The sequence below is a fragment of the Mus caroli genome, chromosome X (assembly GCF_900094665.2).
Source record: "Mus caroli chromosome X, CAROLI_EIJ_v1.1, whole genome shotgun sequence".
Taxonomy (NCBI): Eukaryota; Metazoa; Chordata; class Mammalia; order Rodentia; family Muridae; genus Mus; species Mus caroli.
Window position 1 is genome coordinate 98,265,859 of NC_034589.1, and position 5,728 is coordinate 98,271,586.

Genomic DNA, 5,728 nt, shown 5'->3' on the forward strand with positions numbered 1-5,728 from the left:
TCTGTGTTTGCTAGGCCCCGGCATAGTCTCACAAGAGACAGCTATATCTGGGTCCTTTCAGCAAAATCTTGCTAGTGTATGCAATGGTGTCAGCATGCCTTTAATGCTAAGCCATATAGTCCAATCTTATTTCCAGATGGGAAAATTGAAACATGCAGGAAAATGATTTTGATGTGTTTAAATTTAATTTAGTAGCAAAGCCAGGAGTAGAGTCCAGGTTTCATGATTAATAATTTGCAGCTTTATCTCACCCTGCCACCAACATTAAATTAGTTCTAACAATAATGTTTCATACAATAGCTTTTCTAATTTTATCTTCAAAACTGCATCTTTCTCCAAATGAAGATCTAAGTCTTTTTGAGGTAGTTTACTAACTTTCTTAGTTGGAAGCCAAATAAAAAAAGATATATTTGCAACATCTGAAGTGACCTCCAAAATCAAAATAAGAACCTTAATGCTTGGGAGGCAGACATAGGTAGATCTCTGTGAGTCCAAGGCCAGTATGGTCTACATAGTCAGTTCCAGGACAGCCAGGGCTGTTACACCATGATACCTTGTCTTGAAAAACCTAGAAAAGGGGAAAAACACCAAAAGAACTATGTAGATGTGTGCTTGTATCTAATAAACAACAGTAGTTGTTAAGTAAAAATTGACTGTTTATTGCTATGAAAACTTCACAAGTGTGTTGTTCAATCTTCATGACAAGCCTGAGAGGGATAGAACTGTTAACCTAGAACACTAAGTTGTGTAGTTAGACAACCCAATCCTGCTCCCCCATTCTCTCTCTCTCTCTGTATGTGTGTGTGCTGGGCTCAAATCCAGGGTTGTGTGCTCAGTCACTGGGTTGCACTGCTAGCACTATACTTTGGTTTTAGGGCAGAGATTTTGGAACACAGTGATTAAAGTAATTAATCCTAAATACCACTAGCATGCTCTGACACCCGATTCCAAAATGAGAAGACGAATAGAAGACACGATATTTGGGAGTGACATTTAGTGACATTGATTCTGCTATTACAGTGGATAGTGATTTTTCCATTCCAGGTTCTGATGGACAGTAGCAATTTCACTTTATATGTGATTGTTATTTTAACGTGCTACTGGCAGATGGGTGCTATGGTGCATACCTATAATCTCAGTACTTTAGAGACCAAGGCAGAAGGAGTTCCAATTTAGTACTTCAGGCTACATAAGGAAGCACATCACAAAACAAAACCTAGAGATGGAGATATGGTTCAGTGAAGGACCTGGTTAACTATAAGAACTCACACTGAGCAACTCACAGCTGCCTGTAACTCCAGTTTCAGAGAATCCAACACCTTATTGTCTCCTCAGGTACCTGGGCATATACAGTGCACATCCAGAAAAGCATGTACATGGTTGAACATATAAAAATAAAAATGAATGTCAGTGAAAATGTAGGGGAAAAGGAACTCTCAAATGAGTGTGGATAAGTCTCAAAAAGCTAAAAGTAATTTTGATTGTTATTAAGGAAGAAGTAAAAATGAGCAAAGAATGCATAACCCTTGATTTCAAAGAAATATTTGTAGTTTAGTGAGTCTGAGATGTTGGTTTACGATTTCTTGTGACTAGGGGATCATAAGAGAAATAAATTATGTGACACTAAACTAAACCAATCTAAATATTAATCTATGGCCTAGCTTTACTACATCCTACTCCACAGATACTTACTCAGCCATGTTCATTACTGCCCTATTCACAAAAGCTAGGAAATGAAAACAAACTAAATGTCCTTCAACCAATGAATGGATAATGAAAATGTGGTACACATACACAATGGAATTTTACTCAATTGTAAAGAGAGATATGAAATCATCAACTCTTCAGGTAAATGGATGGAAATAGAACATATTCTACTTAGGGAAGTAATGCATACTCAGAAAGTCAAACATTGCATGGTCTTTTTTGTGGTCCTGTTTCAAAATCCATAGATGTGAGTATATAACCTGGAGTAACCACAGAAGCCAGGAATGTAAAAAGTGACCAAGGGAGAGAAACATTAGAGAGGAGGATAGAAGGGTAAAGTGATATGAAGAGGAAAGTAGGGGGTCTTTAATGGGTGAGAAGGGAGGGAAGGAACTATAGGGGGCGGAACCCATAGCACTAAGGATGTTTAAAAAGATAAAGGGAATCACATTACCTAGTTTTATCAAAATTAAATAATAACACACATATACAGTTTGAATAACTATATCACTTGAGGATAATAATGTTTCCTTCAAAGCTATAAATTATTTTTTATAAAAATCCCAGTGAATGCCGGGGCCTAGCAAACATAGAAGTGGATGCTCACAGTCAGCTATTGGATGGATCACAGGGCCCCCAATGGAGGATCTAGAGAAAGTACCCAAGGAGCTAAAGGGATCTGCAATCCTATAGGTAGAACAACAATATGAATTAACCAGTACCCCAGAGCTCTTGATTCTAGCTGCATATGTATCAGAAGATGGCCTAGTCGGCCATCACTGGAAAGAGAGGCCCATTGGACATGCAAACTTTATATGCCTCAGTACAGGGGAACGCCAGGGCCAAAAAGTGGGAATGGGTGGGTAGGGGAGTGGGGGGGGGAGGGTATGGGGGACTTTTGGGATAGCATTGGAAATGTAAATGAAGAAAATACCTAATAAAAAAATCCCAGTAATAGGCATGGAAATCTTCCTCTCACATTATTGGTTGGGGAGTCCAAGACCCTGCTAACAATATAGGCTATTGCTGTTGCCTTTGGTTTCTTCCCAGAGACTAAAGGTAAGTGCATATTATTGAAGATACCCTTTGGACACAGGGGTTGGAGGAACAGAGCTGGAAGTGGCTTAGAAGCTTTTTACCTAAAGAATGGCTCTCATAGTATAGGAGGGTATAGTGCAGGCTGCCAAAAAGGAGGGGAACCATCAGCAGTCTAACCTAGCTGGAAAGCCCATGAGCCACAACAATTGATAAACTGGTTAAGATATCTGCAATAATGCAATAGTATCACTTTTATTGGGGGGGGGACAAATATCTATCTAATTGGACCTGCTCAACAGAAGGGAATTGTCTGATGCTAAAAACCTAGCCAACTAAGGTCTGGTCATAGACCTTACTACCATCAGTTTCCTAAACTGCTATGATTTCTACTTTCTAAATAATTATCTTTATATCTGCAGATGGGTATAGCTCTACTACCTTATCAAAAAAGCTTCTTTTGCATCAGATTGAAACTATTACAGAGAGCCACAAATGGTTAAAAAAAAAAAAAAATACAGTGACTGCAGGATGCCCAGCCACAATTGATACATCTGTAATGCAATCCCTACCATTAAAGCTCAATGCAAATCAGGTAAGAGGGGACAAAAAGATTGTTAAGAGACAGAGTCCCAGGACACCCATTAATAGATCATGACCCATAGATATGACAGGGGAAAGTACACCCATGAACTCTCAACAACGTGGTTTCCTGAACAAGTCTAGCATAATGACAATACCAGTTGGCATGTCAATGAGAACAGGGAAAGTTGACATGATCCCAGACCTAGATGAAGAGCCACAGGTGGTCAATGGCTGCTGAGAGGGAGATAATTCAGGGGCAAATGCCCACTAGAGTCAGTAGGTCATATACATATGTATGCATGAATACATATATATGTATATTTATATACATTAGTAATAATAATTAAAGAAAAGATCATAAATTTGGGATGGTGAATATGGGAAGAGTTGGAAGGGAAAAGGAAGGGCAGGAATGATGTAGATGTAGTACACGTGTATGTAATTCTCAAAAGAAAAACTGTAAAAATGGGGCTGGATGGCTTCATATTTAAGAGCCCTGGCTGCTCTTCCAAAGAAGCTCAGTTTTGTTCCTACTTTTGTTCATATGGTGGCCTATAATCACCCACAACTCCAATTCCAGGGTTCCTAATGCCTTTTTCTGACTCTGATTTATTCCTATATTGTTCCTAATGGTGTTTTTCTCCTCTTAGATCATGTTCTCAGTTAAAAATCAACTTTATTTTTTTGACATATTCTTCCTCAATAATCTTGTGATTCACGTGTCACAAATTGATTCCATTGTTGCATTGCATGTTACTGGAACCATCTGATCATGTATTTTCCCCATGATCATAAAAAATGCAAACTCCACTTTTTGTAATCACTTGCTTGCTCATTATAAAAAGGCCCTCCTGCTCTTAGTCTGGGCAGCTTTCTGTAAGTTTGGGCTGACCATAAAAAATAAAATTTTTACCTTGCAACATCTTGGCATTAGCTCCTGAATTTTGACACATAAGCATTCATATCTCCAGTTCCAGGGGACCATCTCTGATCTCCATGGGAACCAGGTACACAACCATACATTTGAGCAGAACACTCAAACACATAAAATAATAAAATAGAACTGCCAACAACTGAAATAACACCCATAAACAAATTGACCATTGGGTATTTCTCCATTTAAACTATTAAACTGAACCTGTCTATTTCATTTGTGGACTACTAGAGAAAAATAGGCACTTTACACTTAAATTACTTGTTTTCATAAAATTTAACACAACATTCACCACAAAGCCAGCTATTTATTTCATATAATGAATGTCAGAATTAATATTTATCATATTTGTAATGTGTTGTACGTAGTCAGTATGGTTTTTGTTAGAATGGTCAGTATGGTTTTTGCTATAAATAAGTATCTTGATTTAGAAACCTGGGCTCATAAAGGGACAGACACAACAAACTTTCATGGGGTCCTTTGAAGATTATGTCATCTTGAGGAAGTGAACTGTAATTCTCTGTCTTAATTTTCTTATATGTAAGATAGAGAAAATACCTTTGCATGGTTTTGAGAAATTGTTACTTGAATTGCTATCACATAGTAGGCAATAATAATGATAGTTACTGTCTTGTATCATTGTAGAAAGCAGATTAAAAGGACTTATTATAAATGAGGAAAATGCTTTATAGGATTCATGCTCACTCAGTATAGTAATTACAAATCTGCAAAACTTCTGACATTCTATCAAATTCTGAGTGCATTAAAATTTGTGGATAAAACTCACGGACATAATTAGATATCAAGGTGATTGTAGCCTGAAAAGTTTAATAACTACACTCTCAATTATTTTCAAATGTAAAACTATTAGAAACAGTGCCATAATAACCTGCTATGGACTAATCTGAATTATCCAAAGGCTCATGTATTAAAGACTTGTTTGTTATCTAATGGGCTTTTGAGAAGTCACCGGGTCATATTTCATCGGTGGATGCATCCATTGGTGAATTCTCCCCATGATAGTATTGGGAGGTTGTAGAAACTAGGAGGTAGAGCTTATTTGGAGGAAGTAGGTTATCAGGAGTGTGTACCCAAGAAGGATAAATGTTATCTTCAGGTGATTCTGCATCTGTTTCTTGGCTGCTATGTGATGAGTAACATTGTTCTGCCATACCCTCTCCATAAAGATGTTCTGAAAAAAAAAAAAAAGAACAAAACAACAACAAAAGAAGCCAAAACAAACCGCACCAACAATAGGAGCAAGTGACTATGGACTGAAACTTCTGGAACCTTGGTTTCAGTCTCTCATGACACATGTTGAAGAGAAAAAAAAAACAATATAATGTATTTGAAATAGAGACTGCCTCATCATCTTTTGATGCTAAACTAATCTCTGAACTAATAGTGAAGAGTTTAATTCTACAATATTTTTACTTAGCAAGTTAAATTTTCTGCAATTTTACAAAA